Source organism: Cygnus olor, chromosome Z, assembly GCF_009769625.2.
Source record: "Cygnus olor isolate bCygOlo1 chromosome Z, bCygOlo1.pri.v2, whole genome shotgun sequence".
NCBI classification, from domain to species: Eukaryota; Metazoa; Chordata; class Aves; order Anseriformes; family Anatidae; genus Cygnus; species Cygnus olor.
In genome coordinates, this window is record NC_049198.1 from 14,191,374 (window position 1) to 14,208,868 (window position 17,495).

Here is a 17,495-nt window from a genome sequence, read left to right on the forward strand (position 1 = left end):
TTCAATATTGCTGCTAAATAAGACATGGGGAAATGTAATGATAATAATAATGAAAAACTATTGGGAAATGCCAGAATGAAGGTTTCCCATAGAACTTCAGTGTTTCTCCTGGTGTGGATCCTGTTTTATTTAATACGTTATGATATTCTAATAAAAAGAATCCTATTTAATATTAATCTATCGCATTACAAATTGAATTATAGAAACATAGAATCATTAAGGTTGGAAAAGACCTCCAAGAACATCTGGTCCAACCATCACCCTACTGCCAATGTCACCCACTAAACGATGTCCTTAAGCACCAAGTCCAACCATTCCTTAAACACCCCCAGGGATGGTGACTCCACCACCTCCCTGGGCAACCCGTTCCAATGCCTGACTGCTCTTTCTGAGAAGAAACGTCTCCCGATTTCCAACCTAAACTTCCCCTGGTACAACTTGAGGCCTTTCCCTCTAGTCCTATCACTAGTTATCTGTGAAAAGAGGTTGATCCCCAGCTCCCCACGCCTTCCTTTCAGGTAGCTGTAGAGAGCAATAAGGTCTTTTCTGAGCCTCCTCTTCTCCAGGCTAAACAAACCAGTTCCCTCAGCTGTTCCTCATAAGACTTGTGGTCCAGATCCTTCAGAAGCTTCGTAGCCTTCTCTGGACATGCTCCAGGGCCCCAATGTCTTTCTTGAAGTGAGAGGCCCAAAACTGAACACAGTACTCGAGGTGTGGCCTCGCCAGAGCTGAGTACAGGGGGACGATCACCTACCTGGTCTTGCTGGCTACACTATTCCTGATTCAAGCCAGGATGCTGTTGGCCTTCTTGGCCACCTGGGCACACTGCCAGCTCATGTACAGGTGAACATTGACCAACACACCCAGAGCCTTTTCTTCTGCACAGTTTTCCAGCCACTTTGCCCCAAGCCTGTAGCGCTGCATGGGGTTGTTGTGACCAAAGTGCAGGACCCGGCACTTAGCCATGTTGAACCTCATCCCACTGGCCTCTGCCCATCGACCCATTCTGTCCAGGTCCCTCTGCAGGGCCTTGACACTTCCCCCAGCTTGGTGTCATCTGCAGACTTACTGAAGGTGCACTCAATTCCCTCATCCAAATCATCAGTGAAGATACTAAAGAGGATGGGCCCCAACATCAATCGATGCCTGGGAGACACCACTCGTGACCGGTTGCCAGCTGGATTTCATACCATTCATACCATTTTGTACCATTTCATAACACCGCTCTGTGGGCCCGGCTGTCCAGCAAGTTTTTAACCCAGCAAGGAGTGTGCCTGACCAAGCCATGGGCTGACAGCTTCTCTAGGAGAATACCATGGGAGGCTGTGTCAGAGGCTTTCCTGAAGTCTAGGTAGACTACAACAACAGCCTTTCCCTCATCCACCAGGTGGGTTACCTGGTCATAGAAGGAGATGAGGTTGGTCAGGTAGGACTTGCCTTTCATTCTGTCTGGGCCTGATCCCCTGTTTGTCCCACACATGTTGCGTGATTGCATTCAAGATGACCTGTTCCATTACCCTTCCTGGCACCAAGGTCAGGCTGAAAGGCCTGTGGTTCCCTGGCTTCTCTTTACAACCCTTCTTATAGATAGGTGTCACATTAGCAAGTCATCCGGGACCTCTCCAGAAGACCATGACTGCTGATAGATGATGGAAAGTGACTCGGTGATGGAAAATGGCTCAACTGACAATTGATGAACTGGTTATCTACAGGAGTAAGTAACAGGGTGGATATCTCACCTCATCAAAGTATTTCAGACAGCATTCTTCCTGGTTTGGTGTGAATTCTGTCAGGTTCAACATATTCACCAAAGGTCTGAAAGAAAACATAAAACCAGTATTCAAAACCTTCAAAGATACGTTATAACCATAGGCAAATGGTATATAACAACAAGGGCAGAACTGCTGCATGATACAATCCAGATTGCTTGATAATGAAGATCCATCGAAAGAAAAGCCACTTTTTCTCAGTGACCCAAACGCAAAATTAGTCATCTGAGATCAAGGATTACATGCCATCATTTTCTTTGCTCCACCCAAGCTGTGAGTCTCCCATTCCCTTCCTCTCTGCCTATTTGTAAAAATCAGAAAGATTTCTGCAGTCTAGTTTGCTGGCAGTTTAGCACCTTCAAATATTCCTTTGGCATTTGAATGAGCTTCTTCATCCATCTTGCCAGGACTTGGTGTGCGCAGACTTTGCTGTTTCCCATATTTGCAGTCTGTCCAAAGAAACCAGTTGGAGCCTTATGGGCTTTTTAACTTACAACTCTGACATTTGGAGATGGTGAATGCATGGTCTGGTGAGACACAACTACAAGGCACAGCTAGAAATCTAATGATATCTACTGGGTACATATGAATTGCGATTTCTCAGAGGCTTTTCTTGAATATGGATGTGTTTTCACAGAAACAAACAAACATACAAAATTGTCCTGACAACCCCTTTAGCTGTCTTCATACAATCTCTCTAAGGAAAAGGATGCAAGATTTTTTTCACAGAAGAATTGCCCATATTTTAAAGACGAACAAAACATATTTTTCCTTATTTCATTCCAAGTTCCTTGTGTGAAGTTTTGCCAAAATATTCATCATAGATATGGGAAATTTCATCCCCCATGGATAAAGTTTGGCAAATGTGTAAGCAACTGAAAACAAGATTTTGTTAGAAAAGGAAGTTTTAGTCAGTCTTAATCCTATAAGAGACAAGCACAGTATGAAGAACAGCTGCCTGAAGCTGTATTTGAGCCAGTAAGTGATGAGAATGGTAGACTGAAGCTGTTTTGAAATGCTTGTAGTTTTTCCGCATTCATCAGATACACATTTCTGAATTATCTGTTCAGTTTAGTCCATCATTTGGATTTTTTTTTTATTTTTTTTTAATGCAGTACCATTGGACAGACCTTCTTTCTGAGTAAAAAGTCCTTCTTTCCATCTGAGTAAAAGAGTGTTTCAAATTGCCATATACTGTTCGGTGTTCCATTTTAGAATACTTTTCTCATCCCAGATATCCTTGGATATATACAATACGTCTGTGTATGAAACCATCTGCAATCATGTATCTTCAGAACATGGTAGTGCTCTCCCTAGCAACATATTACCATGACCACACTAGACACATAGCCTTACTCTCTATACTGGTTCCCTGCTGAATTCCAAATCGGTTTCAAGATCTTGGTGTTCATCTTCAAAGGTTTCCTAAGCCTGAGACACAGAAATTTAGGAGGAAAACTTTGTCCAGCTGTGTTCCTGTAGCACAAACTAAGAGACAAAAGTCTTACCTGGGTGTCTGAGGAACTCTTATTATTTCTGAGGACAACTATAAACTTTACACATCCCACTATAATTCCATGAAGCATTACTCTGACCTTGTGCTTTCTGTTGTAAACACATAGCAACATGCACGCTAAACAAACAAACAAACAAATGAAAAACACTCTACCAACACCAGACCCTCCCCTACTTCTTCCCTAGGGAGAGAGACGAAAACACACAGTATGTGACAGATGTTAGTTATGTTGCTTAACGCATGAGTAAAAACACTCAGATGTCACAGAAATGACCATTAAAATAAATAAATAAATAAATAAATAAATAAATAATCCATAGAATTACAGAATACAGGTTGCAGGGAATCTCAGGAGATCTTTAGTCCAGTATCCAAGGTAGAGTAAGCTGTGAGATCTGGTAGCTGACAGCTTTGTCCAATGTAGTCTTGAAAACTTTCAGGGACATATGGAGATGGATCTGATACTATAGAGATACAGTGGACTGGATGTGCTAGAATCCCTTCTGAAAGATCTCCTTAATCTAACATTTTATTAGATTTAAAGAATTCTTAGTTGACCAGTAGGTAAAAAAAAAAAAAAAAAAAAAAAAAAGGAAAAAATAAATAACATAGTAAGTTTAGCATAAAAAAAAATAATAATAATAAAGGGAGGGAAAAATAACACTTTAAAAATAGTTTGTTTGTTTGTTTATTTTTAAAAAGTGCGGTAATCTCTGCCAGGAATCAAATCCTAGGTTGTGGGTGGCAGAAAAATCCAAAGTATTTGCATGACATTGGGTCAAATAGTTCAGTGACAAATGTCAGGGTGTTCTGTAAGGTTTGCATTTCTATTAATTCAAAAACTGTGTATTTGATTTCTAAAATGCTTTGTTAGTGCTCTGATTCATGTGTGGAGATGTCTTGCAGATACTGATGAAATTACGTCCTCAAAGTGCCATCTCAGCCATAGTGCATAGGCAGCTGAGTTGTAAGTGCTCGTTAGCAATTTGCAGTACATTATTTTGAGGCAAGCCAAAATTCGTGACTGGTTTTATTGTAGGAGACCTCATGGTAAGTTAAGATGGTTCAACTGCTGCTTTGTGAAGTGTAGCAAAGCAGTGACCTCACCAGCTGCTCCATGTTCTGCTCACCCATGTATTGGTCAGAAACCTCAGCCTCTCAGGGGGACATTCAGCATCTGCTCCTTGGTTGCTTAGATCTAGCCAGTGACTACCAGTCATGGCATGCAAGGGGGTAGGGAAAGACTATGCTAGAGCTCTAATGAGCTAACACTAGTGTTTGGGAGCACTGAAGCAGGATGTGTCAGGCTTGGAAAGCCTGGTGGACTCGCAGGAATTTATAGCTGTCTGAGACCACATACAGGTGACTGTCTTGCAGTATCTCCCACATGGTGGTGAAATTAGTGGAACAGGGGATTTGGTCTGTGCTCAGAATTTTGCTTCTGGTGAATGTTGTTCTGATGGCAAATAATGCAGGGAGCTCTAGAAACAATCGTTCTTACAGTACAGTTTGTTCCTACTGAGGAACTGATTTAAGTAACCCTTCTGCCAGTGTAAATCATGTCTGTTGGAAACAGGGTGGTAGAAATCAAAAAATCAATCTTCCAGCAAAGTCAGCAAACCAGTTTAAGTGATGACTCCCATAGAGGACTTGCTGTTATTTATTAAAAGCTTTATGTTTTTCTCAGTTCTTCTAAGTAGAAACACTCTGTTTTGAGAGGATTAATTGGTTACCTAATCACTTGTCACTGTAGACACCAAAAATCTGTCCATGCACTAGAAAGGGACCTCTGTCTGTGCGGTTTAAGGTTGGGTTAGATGGTGGATTTAATGCACCACTGTTTGTGTCTGCCTGTCATGCTCAGCAAAACACTTGTTGCTGGCTCCAACACCTGCGTGAGTCCTGGTGCTGCTGGCACTGAGCTGGGCTCTGCTGCCCACCATGGACCAACATGTGCCCGAAGGCTGGTATGCACCAGCTGCAGGCTACTTAGACCTACTAGATCCAGATGGGAGGGGTTCACAGGAGGGTCTGGATGGAAGAAAGGTGTCATTGCGTTCTCTGACTTCTCTGAAGAATATGTAGAAAATAACTTTGAATGTCCTTACCTTTTAGGAGAGGGGCAGAGATCAACCCAGTGGAATGGAAGCCTCTTTTGTTGCATCTCAAAGCTTTCCTGGTGGAAGATAGGCCTGATGTAGAGGAAAGTAGAAGCTCTGAGGCAGTAACTGTCCCAGCCTAAGCGGTGACAGGGGGGATAGTGTTAGTATGGCTGGGCTGCTGTTTTTACTTCAGCTTGTGGGTCAGGGAAATCATAGAGTCACAGAATCATTTAGGTTGGAAAAGACCTCTAAGATCATCAAGCTCAACTGTTAACCTAGCTCTGCCAAGTCTACGACTAAACCGTGTCACTAAACAACACATCTACATGTCTTTTGAATACCTCCAGGGATGGTGACTCAACCACTTCCCTGGGCAGCCTGTTCCAATGCTTCACAACCCTTCAGTGAAGAAATTTTTCCTAATACCCAACCTAAACCTCCCCTGGCACAACTTGAGGCCATTTCTTCTTGTCCTATCGTTTGTTGTCTGGGTGAAGAGACTGACACACACCCAGCTACAACCTCCTTTGAGGCTGAGTTGTAGAGAGTGAGTTGTAGAGAAGGTGCCATGTAGATCAGAAAAAGGAGACTCTCGCCATGTTTAATGCTCCTTTTGGTCAAGGAGAAATGGTAGAGAAAAAAACACAAATGTTTTTCACGTGCGTGAGGTGTCATTTTGTCTCTGCAGGAATCTGGGTGGGCAGAGAGGAGCAGCTGGTGTGGTAGGCCAAGGTGCACAGAGAAGTCTGCAGGCAGGCCTTGGGGCTCTGCTGCTGCAGGTTGCGTCCTCTGAGGATCAGTGTGAGCTGTGGCCAGCACTGGAGATCCTGTTCTCAGACCTACTCGTGAGGAGATTCAAACCCCTCTCCTGTTGTGGCTGAATAGACATTATAGGGAAGGTTTTAGCATTAAGTGGAACTCTGATGTTTGCTCTGCCTCAGGTCAGTGGTGACTCTAGGTGCCACCCTGTCTGTGGTGCAGAAGGCAAAGGCTGGCCAGCTCTCAAAAGCTCTGTTTTCTTTATTTTAGAAATCTTTCCTGTGCTGTGAAGCCAGAATGTAGAAAGAAGACTGTCTCCTGGGAAGGGTGGCAGTGCTGCACAGCCAGTGACTCCTTGGGAGAGGCTTCATCTGCTCTGGAGAGATCTGAAATGCAGCGGCTGCATCTTAATGATCCTAGCCTATACAAATGTTAAGTGTGGCTGAATATTAAAATGTGATAGACTTGGTGATACGTGGAAAGGACAATAACAGGGATGAGATGTTTTTTATTTATTCTATTTCATACTGTGCTTCTACATTTGCATATTCTTTCAATCTGATAACTTCACAGATTGAAAATGTGAATTAATTTTGATCTCTTGTTTTGACCAATCTGTGTTTTGTGTGGTTTTAATGTCTTCACTTTCAAAATTGACTTCTCTTTTTGAATGTCCTGACTTCTTGTATCCAAAAGGACACCACATTCCTGCTTTTTCAGAGGGACCGAACCTTTTATTCAAGCAAAAGATAGTCTCTCCTCTTGAGAAAGCTTGAATTGGCTTCTGAAGCCTGGGCTAACTGACAGTGCAGGCTGACATCTGAATCTTGCAAATGGGATTTATATCTTCAGTACCTTATGTGCTCTCCAGCACAAAAATGTCACTGCTCAATTGGAAGAGATATCAGCTGGTCTCTGGGTCAGCACGTCTCCTTCTTTCTGAGCACAGTTGCTGGAGCAATTGATAAAAATATAATGAAATTGAGAAAGCTTTGAATCGCTGTGAAGATCATTGCAAAGCATGAACTCTATACCACCACATGCTCTAACAATAACAAATAAGTCCAAAAATAATATTTAATTTTTTGAAGTGTTACATTTTAGTATCAGGGTATCTAGGCTAAAAGCCATTATGTTACTAAAGTTCTAAGTCCTAAAAGTCATTTCAAATTGTATTTTCTATCTACGAAGTGTGAACACAGTATGCATAGCTGTCTGCTTCCTTGTCAGTCCAGAGGATGCCTTGCCAAATACTGAAATATTTAGTCAAGCCCTAATGTTCCAATAATTGTTCTTTACTTCTTGATGTTGAATCCTGTGGTTAGAAATTGTGACATCATAATAGACAGTAATTTGTTTCCTTTAATTCTCTGGGAATGAATTTCCATGCTAGAAGGGGAAAATAATCAGGGAAGTGATATCTGTGTGAAGGAACAAGAAGAAGAGCAAAGAGTGAGAAATGTCTGAGACATTAAAAATTTGCTGTAATAATATATTTTTGGTCCAAATCAATGTCTATGGAAGTAAGTTCTATCCACACCTCTCTGAGTGTGGGGAGAGGTCTCAAAGCTTCCCATTCCCTTCAGTGGTCTGTAATGTGAACACAGCCCTATACCATTATCACATGGGATTCTGGGAGTGAAATCTTGTGTTCTTTGTCTCTGTTCTAATTTCTGGGGATGGAGAGGCCCAGCTGCAATAGGGTTTAACTTTGGGCTCCCACTTCCAGCGAATGGGGAAAAAAAGCAGAGAGGGCTGGCAGAGCAATGGTAAGTTGGACAGGAATCTAGAGCACATACCTGAGAAAACAGTCTGAGGGTGTTGGGTGTGTTTAATCTGGTGAGGAGAATACTAAGAGGTGATCTGGTAGCCCCCTCTTGGGAAAAGGTAAACAGAATAGTAGTAGCCTTGTTAGTGCCAGATTAGACAGTGAGGGGCAAGGACTGCGAATTACAGCTAGGCTGGTTCTGTTGAATACTTGGAAAATCTTTTTCAGTATGAAAGTAGAACAGTTCTGGAACAGGTCACTAACACAGACAGGTTCTGTGTCTTCATCGTTGTAGGTATTTGGGTTATGGCTGGTCTTATCTCTTGTTGGTAATAGTTCAACAATGAGCAGGAGGTTGGACTAGAGAAGAGCAGAGGTCCCTTCCAATTGACATTTCTGTAATTCTGTCTGTGTTTTATAGCTCTCTGTACAGGCATGTTTGTCAGGAATTTGAAGAGGCTAAACTGACATGGGTTTTCTTGCTGTGGTAGACTGACAGGAACAAGGATGGCTCTGTCCAGTACATCCATAGTGGTATCTTTCCATTCAGATTTATAGGCGTTCTGCCCAGTCTTCATGTTTTACTCAATGTTTCTTCTTTTCCTAAATATAATGCACATACTAATTATGCTGCTTTGCTCTGAATTTGCTAAAGAGTGCTGAAATGAGTAATGGTGATTTAAAGGATCATGTTCAGAGTCAAGTGGTGTAAGTACCAAGCTGAGTTTGGTGTAATCAGATTGATGTTGGACAGAGGAGAACTGGGCAATATAGTGAAAGAAGAAGTCCATGTAATAAAGGAAATAGTTTATTTTTATTTATTTATTTATTTATTTATTTTGAAGAAGGGTGCTTTCAAATATTATCAGAAACAGCAACTTCTTTTTCTCTCCAATATGAGAAGGTAAGGAAGTCTACTTCTCTGATCTGTGGACAAATCTGCTGTTGTAACCTGCTTCAGATTAGATTTTTCATTGGCAGGGCATGAGAAGTGATCCCACAAGAGTACTGAACAGTTCTCAAGTGGGAGATGCCTTTAAAAGCCAGTGCCAACGATGGGATGTGGTTGTGTGTGTTGCACATTTCTTCTCCTGCTCCAATTTGGAGAAATTAAATAAAGTATGCAAAGTGACTTTTTAACCAACACTTCCATGATTTTATGAGGTCTGGGGCTATGAAGGATTGGAAACTGCATTTTCTGCCCCATTGTTACTTCCACTCTCAACTTAGATCCCCACTCTAGCTCCACAGTTCAGTACATCTGGCAGGACCTACCTGGGAGGGGCAAGTGCAGAGGTTTGGCAGTTGCATGCCTAGGTAATGACGGTCTGCAGAAAGGCTTGCACTACTCTAGCCGGCATTGCATTTGGCTGAAGCTGTTGCTGCAGTCACTGTTCCTATAAACATTCAACATCCAAGTTTTTCACAAAATGAAGTGACATCATACTGTGTTTTTTCAAAACAGTTTGGTGTTATGAGAACTTGGGAGTTATAGTCCAGAGTGTTACACTACTGTGCTAATGACTACTTTTATTCCTGGGCAGATCAAAAGAGGGAGAGGGTGCCAAAGATGATGGGGTGGTGTTTAAAGAAGAAGAAGAAGAAAAAAAAAAATAGGGGCTTAATATTTTTGTAGTAACAGAATTGACATGGAGTTTTTCACGTGTTTGAAGCAACCTATTTTTCTGATGAAAAAGAACTGAGTGCAGGTAGCTATGGTAATCCTGTCTCCTGTTTATGTTCACGTGCAGCTTCCTTTGGTTTCTTTATGTAGCATGTTTGAGAAATTGGCTCAAAGGCAAAGAAGTAGTACATAAAGACAAAAAACAGTTGGAACCACTGGATGTGATTCACTATGAATCAGTGAGTCAGCAGGCTTGAGAACGGGGAATGATTTGCAGTGTAAAACAGCAGACCTCAAGTCACTGGAGCAAAAGACTTTAATACAAATAAACTGTAAGAATTTCTGTAATTTGAAGTTCATGTGGTTTGCTGTCCAGCAATATGAAATAGTCAAGAGAAGGAATTTCAGCATGGGCTGAAGGAGTACTATTGGCAACTGGAGTGTAGTCCATGTTGCTTACTTGTATTGTTAGAAAATGATAGGGAATGTCATAGCTGCTTCCAGCAGCCTGAGCTGGAAACAAAGTATTTCACGTGATCTACAAGGCTTGTCCTAGAAAATCCTAGTAAATTTCCATTTGACAAAATGCAGTACTGGAATTATGCCCAAAATCATGCTTGAGATGGTAATTGCATTTGGATTAATTTAAAATGAAAAACTTTTTGCTAAATTCAGTTCTTTAACTTGGTTCTTTGAGGTTAAAAAAAAATCTGAACAAAGAGTTAATAATCTTACTCTTAATTATGAAAAACTATTTTATTTAAGCTCTTTACATTAGTTGTTTATAGTTCTATATTAGGATGCTACTAAAACAGTATTTGCACAAATACCATAAAACAATGAATACTGAAGCACTTACAGCTTCTGAAATCACTTTTGTGGAAAAACATGATTCAAAAGACAGTTATTGCTGTTTGCTTGGTCTATAGCTAAAACCTGGGTGGTTACTTAATGGTCAGCTTTGTTAAGAGTGCAGATCTGAGTCACTATAATATGTTTGGAAGAGTTCCTGAAAGGTCTTGCTACATTACATGCCTTCAAAGGGCAGTGAAGGATGATGCAATGTCTTCAACAGGTCACACCACAGCAAGGTGATTAAATTGGCATGCAGGTTTCACAGCAATTTGAGCTGATGGAAATGCATCTTGAAATGCTGTATTAATGCTTTTAGTTCATTTACTGAATCCAGTGAGGATAAACTAATCGAGTCATAATATCAGTAACAGAGCTGGGAGATCCCAAGAATCGTTGTCTCCTTCAGGCCCATTTTCTCTTAGGTCAGTGTTTAGTAAGTACATAATGACTGAATTACAAATGAAGTGGGCTGCTAACTAGCAAGAAATAACAGACCCTGCTATTCTGAAGATTAATTTGAATGCTATTTGATACCTTACTATCCTATACTACCTGAAATGTGGGAGAAATGCAATAAAGAGCTGAGATTTCCCTCTGGAGAAAAAGAAGAAGCGGTCCCAATGGATGGGTGAAAGCAAAGGTGATGGTGTTTTAGGAAGAAGCAAACAGCTGTAGAACAACCCTGAGTCAGACTGCAGGTGCAGGAGAGGGAGAAGGCTGGTGTGGTGTAGGTCAATGACGGAAGGAGCAAACAATTGCTCTTTGTTTGATACCCAACTGAAAAAGTTGAAGAAGCAAGGATTTGCTGAAGTAAATTTGTGTTGACTAATTCTTTTAAAAATTCATTTTTTTGTGTGTTCTTTAAAAAGGGTGAATTTCCACACAAATACCACTTCAGGAGGAAACTGTAACATTGTTTTAAAAATCAAAGAGAGGACCTCTGGCCAGATTCGGTTGATTAAAACCATTGTAGATTACAACTAACATACCCTCAAGGCTGGCCCGGATGGGAACAACTCTTTGTTAGGGTGAGGTTTTCATTTGATGACTGACAGCTATATGTGGTAGTATTTTCTTTTTCCTTCTTTTTCTTACTACAAGTGTACCAGAATATATTCTACAATTTCTGGTGGTACACAAAACTGTGTAACATGGTTTCACCCAATCCCTATACTAAGTAATACAAGCTTAAAAAGGATTTGTTTTTGTTTTTGTTTTTGTTTTTAATGCAGCACATTCTTTAATAGCTTAATAAACAGGGTACTTCATTTGGGACTGGTAACTATTGATAGAGAATTATCTGGGTGACATGGTCATGTTGTGGATAACACATGTGGCAGGTAGTTCACTGTGGGGGAATTGTTGTAGTTAAAAATCAGATGAATATAAACCAAATCAGAACAGGGAAGGGTGGAAGTAGAAAAACACCTGTTTCCATGGTAAGTGGTGTGGTTGTAACCAAACAGTTGGGCAGGTAACTTTACTTTATCCACTGATGGTGTGTTTGACTCATCTCTCTTTATTTCATAAAGGCCAAAGTAAAAAAGGACTGTTGTCATGTAGTCTGACCTCCCCTATAACCTCTGTGAAGATCAACATTCATTGCTCTGTAGTTAAGTACATTTTTATTACATAAAAAAAAAAATCAATTTTTTACTTTGTTTTGATAGCTTTAGGATTTAAAATAATTAAAAAATAAACACCCTGTGGTTAATTATTTTAAGCAGACAAAGTGTGTCTTCTGCTTGTTAGGACTTGAAAAGAGCAGGAACTAACTTCTGTCAGAAAAGCCTGGGAAAGCTGACCTGGCAATGTGCCCTGATGTTCAAGTAATAACGGGATCTGTTGGGTTAGTAGGGTGGGGAACAAATTCCAGTAAGAAATACCAAAAATACTGCTACTTATGAGGAAACTAGTTCTTTAAATGGCTAAGTGCCACTATGCTTGTATGGCTTCAGACCTCCTGTGCTATGTATACAAAGTACTTTCCCCTCTAGTCTCTCTTGTGCAAAATATCTGATGTCCTTATTGTTGTCTAGGGCAGATTTCTTTTCTGCTTCCTCTTAAACATTTTGGAGTCCAATAGTTCTTCTTGCAGCTCTTTGAGATAATTTAAAATGAATAAATAAATCAGTTATAATTCAATAATTTTGATGTACTTTAATCCAATAAGCTTTAAGATTTACCACCTCTCCCCCCCAGCATTTGCTCCTATGTGGTCTCAATAAACATTTTCACAAGTTCACAGGTTTCTTTCACTTTTAAGAGAAGGTTCACAAAACTCCTAGCCTCCTCTGCAAAACCACCATAAAAAGGTAGTACTGCTTGTTTTCTCTGTTTTTCTTGAGACAAATTGTCATCATAGGAACTCTTATTAAGCTTTCTATTAAAAACTTAAATTAATTACATCTTAAAATTTCTATTAAAAAGATTTTTGATGTTCTGTAAGCACTATGATGACAGGCTATGTAGAGGAAATTGGTGTGTGGGCGACAACATTATTTGTAAAAAGCAGAGAAGAATAGTGCTTGGGAACAGAGCAATCACTTTCCCAGACCAGGATTTTTACCCAGCAAACCTGGTCTCTTGTTAATAGTGGGCAGCAATGGATATTTGAAAGCATTCCTTTGATGAGCAGCTTTGAGCAAAGTGCATACAAAAGTATCTTCCTAACCACAGGCAAAACTTTTGCTTTTTAAGCACAAATATAGTACTTCCAACTCAGGCAGTTCAGGAACCACAAAGTGCTGGAGGCTGGGGAAAATAAATAAAAATAATAAATATATATATATATATACATATATATATATATATTTCTTTGGGGGGGGGGGGGGGAGGGCATGGGGGAAGAAAGACCGTTGCAATTATTCTTAGCCCTTTTCTAGTCATGTCTCACTGGCCATAGTACAATGAGGTGGTACTTTTTGTCTGAGTTAGGCCATCACATGAGTTAATATCCCTTTTTTCTTTTATGAGGAGGTTCTGGCACTTTCCAGACTTGAGGATGCCTTGTAAATGTAATTCAGCAAGAAGAGCCTTGAAGATCTGTTCTGAATCATGAGGATTAGTTATAGATAAAAATAAGTGAAGAAACTAAAATTTTTGAGAGGGATCCCTACTGACATGCATATCATCTTTAACTTTGTATAATACTAGTACCAACTGTATGATTTTAATGAACTTGAAGTGTCAGTGGGAAGATGTGGACAATGTGAGAAGGAAATTCTTTTGAATTGTCCTCACATATGTCTTTAGCCCTATGAAACATTGGAGTTCATGACGACGTTATTGAGTTCTATGTTGAAGTTTAATGATTTGATGGCTAAATTCTCCGTCAGATTTCTGAACCAAGTTTGTTCATGATCACCTTAAATTTTCTGTTCTATCATGTAGTTTTTAGACAAAGGGAAAAGTTCTTACCTCCATTCAGGATATGGGAGAAGAGATGAAGAGCTTTGTAATTTATTGGTTAGATTTGGAGCCACATCCCTTGAACGTAAGCATCTGTCGCTGTAAGCAACATTCATCCCACTTACTATTTACCAGTTCCTGCTTTTTCCTCTCCCTTTCATCATACTTCATTACCTGTTCTACAGAGAACATTAGTTATTAAGAGAACATTATCGTTATCAAGGTCGGAGTGCCCTGATAACTTTTCTGTCCTCCTTTTTTTCCATGTATTGTGCTACCTAAGCTTAGAGGAAGAATTTTCCGTAGTATATTTATATCAATCATTATATGCTCCTACTCTGAGCTTATGTTCTGCTTCTCAGGTGGGAAATTTTGACAGGCTCTGTTCTGTGTGGCCATCTCTGTGCTTTTATACTGAATGTCCTTACATTCTTTAATTGATAAGGACAAGGTAGCAGTAAAGCAAGTGAACAGGCTTTCCCCTTTGCTTCTTTTTCCTTAAAATTGAAGAACTATTTTCTGCTTAACACTCTGAAAGCCCTACTTGGAACAGGTGCTTTCTCTGAAGGAAATGTTACCCTTCCCCTTGCATAAACTCTAAGGCTTCTGCTGAGGGCTGAGGTTTAGTCAAATCAATAAACTGCAGATTTGATGGAAAAGTAGTTACTGTTCAAAGGATGAATTGATCTGTGTCCCCATTCAGTATGTGAGCAAGAAAATTCACAGAGCAGAGGATGAGAACTCATAGCGGGGACAGCCTGCTCATGAAACTGCAAGGGCAAAGAGCCTGACTAGTACCAAAAAACAGAATTACACCCTGTGGATGAAATCTTTAATTTCTAATGTCAATGGAAGAACTCATTTTCACTTACTGTGTGAAGCCCTTGTGCCGGTGTCTCAGAATCTTTGCATCACAGATCACATGGCCTGGCTGAATAGTGGTAAGAAGAGGATAAAACAGCCTTCTGCTTCTGGGATTTTCAGATTATTTGCTGCAGAATGGCTTTTTCCTTAAAAAAACGTGCTGTGCAAGTGAATGCATATGAGCTACCTTCCATTGCTTGCCCTTTTTGAACTCTTCTGGTCACATCTTTTTCTGTAGTCATCAGCAGCCTTTACAACTTCTATTCATTATATGAGCGATGACATTGCTGACAGGCCTCTTGTTACGGAATAAAGACATATTTTTCCCTAGGCATATCAGCATGTAAATCATCCTCTTTCCTGTGACCTTGTCAAACATCTTCACTCAGCTTTTCTTTTTTGACATCTGTAAATGATAATGGCTCTAATTAACTCCAAAAGCTTGACACCACACAAAAATAAACTGTACTATATCTTTGCTTTGGTGGTGTGTGGGAAGGGCATCCTTTGATCTTGGTTACATCAGAATAAAAAATGTCTATCCTTGTCTACAGTGAATGGTGCTTGTACCAGTATGCTTACGAGCACAACCCGTCAATGGGAGGGAAATGTCAAGGAAGTGGTATTTGACGAGACATGGCTGATGCGTATGCTTAGAAGCTGAGTTAGTGAAAGATTTGTTCAAATCCATGTCCTCTTGGCAGGTGGTTGAGACTGAGTGTGCTGTGGTTGCAGTTACCCTTTTGGCTGCTGGTTGGTGTGGTGGTGTACAGACTCCCTTTGTCTCAGGGGCAGAGGGCTGTGCAACTGCTCACGTTAGCAAGGCCAGCAGCACATGATGAGGTTTTGCTGCTTCAGGCTACGTGGGAGACAGTCTCTGAGAAGGCTTCTAGAAATAAATATACAAGGAAAAACAGCCTCTGGTTAAGGTAAACAGTTGTGATTAACAAAACCCTAGAGATGAGATCCTTGATGCATCTATGCTGCGGAGACTCTAGTGAATACATAGGGAGTGTAGGCTCCCTATTTAGGGGAACTATTGAAGGAAGTTGTAGTCTGCCAGTTCACCTTCTTTCATGCTACTTCTTGCAAATGTTTATCCAAGTTTTCTCACAGTTCCAGAATAGGCTTCAGATCTGACAGCTGGTTCAGAACAAAGAATAAATCTTCACACCACAAAAGAGTAAACTGCAGGACATCATAAAACAGGAGGCTGTGAAGGTGAAAAAGTCAGGCTTGAAAAACAATCAGTCATATTAATGTAGCTTCCTTCCATTAAGGTATGAAGGTATGGGTACAGAATTCCCTTGGCCATAAATTGCAGGAAGCAGAGTAAAGGAGCACTTCCCTCTCTCTCTCTCTTTTTTTTTTTTTCTTTTTCATTATGCACTTGCTCCTAGCTGCTCTCGTTCTAGATGAAATTAAATAGCCTGCCCATTTAAAAAGTCTCCTAATGTGGTAGTTCTCCAAAGTGTAACAGTCTAAACACAAATAACTAGTGATGAACTGGCAAAATGATGATCACTGGGAAATGAAAAGGAGTCCCTGTGCCCTTGACTTAAGAGAGACTTTTTTGGTCATACCCTCTGCAGCTGAAAGCTTTGACCACTAGAGAGCCTGTCATGCAGTACTCTGTGGATTTAGCTTTCATGAGGTAAATTCTCAGCTCTTCACTGAAAGATTAAATGATCTGGGCCTCAAATCAGAAAAGGGTTTTAGGATATTGCCTCTTTAGGCTGTTTCTTCCCAGAGAGATATAGCAGGAATTAGGTTCCTAGACACAGAGATGACAATAGATGCTCTATTCAGTTCAGCCTTAGCAGTGCCTGAAAGCCTGATTCAATATTTACCAAGCCCTGGGAGAAACGCTTTTGCTGAGCTTTGTGGGGTCCAAGTCAGGTTTACTGTTTTTATATAAATAGTGGTGTACAGTAGCAATGGTTAATATTACTTAGTTTCTAACCTTGGAAGTTCAGTGTGTAACAGCTTTGTCTTAAGTAGCCTTATAATTCTGTCTCTTAATGTTCTCCTCAGTGGTCTCAGTAATTATTAAAGAGTCTAATGATATCTGTTTCTTTTAACCTAGTAATGGCGCTCATTCGCATTGCCAGAAAGCCTTCCAAAGATGGGGAGGAGAGGGATGGAAATGACATATACATCCTGCTTTTAGTATCGCCCTATGTAAAAAGGGGAAAAACTCACAAATCAATAACAAGTATAGAAGCAGATGTCTTAAATATGTAGCTACAGGGAGTGCTGAACACTTGTTATATTTACTTCAATTAAAAGGAACATGATAAAAAATGTTATTCTTGCATGTTGGTCAGGAAATCTTTTCCCACCTTTTAGACACTGGGAGGTAGTTTGGAGAACATCTGTGTTTATTCCTTGCTCTGTTGCATGAGCTTATCTTTACTAGTTCATCCAGTTGGTAGAAAAGTTATTGTTTTTCCTCTTACAAGGGATTACTCATGTAGGCCGAGAGATCAGAAAGGGATCAGATGAACTCATTAAATAAAAATCTTTTTTTCTTCCCGATATCCTTTTAAGTAGAAAATAGATGAGTTAAAGAGAGCATCAGGGAAATTAAAAATAATTTTAAAAAGCACATCTCTTTTAACTAGGAGAGGACATACTGGCTGCTCTTTCTGGCTCTGATTCAGAAAAACATTCCTGCTCAAGTCAGTGCTTAAGAACACACTTATCTCCTCTTGAACCTGAAGCCTGGGGAGGCCTCCACCCACACTTACAATGCAGGGTAGTTCACAACGCTGCAGGAGACTCCACTGTGAGCTGAATCCCTGCACATTTTGTTTAATGTGATATA

The 17,495-nt window shown here is 40.3% G+C and overlaps 1 long non-coding RNA gene across 1 annotated transcript in view; it reads right to left on the bottom strand.

The window, feature by feature from the left end:
• The window catches only part of LOC121061358, an 18,480-nt gene extending 12,681 nt beyond the window's left edge, over positions 1 to 5,799 (bottom strand). Inside the window, exons 1-2 of the long non-coding RNA XR_005815058.1 lie at positions 5,394 to 5,799; positions 1,740 to 1,815 (exon numbers count right to left, since the gene is read on the bottom strand). This is a non-coding gene — a long non-coding RNA (uncharacterized LOC121061358). The remainder of the gene's footprint in view (positions 1 to 1,739; positions 1,816 to 5,393) is intronic.
• Between the last annotated feature and the right edge of the window lie 11,696 nt (positions 5,800 to 17,495).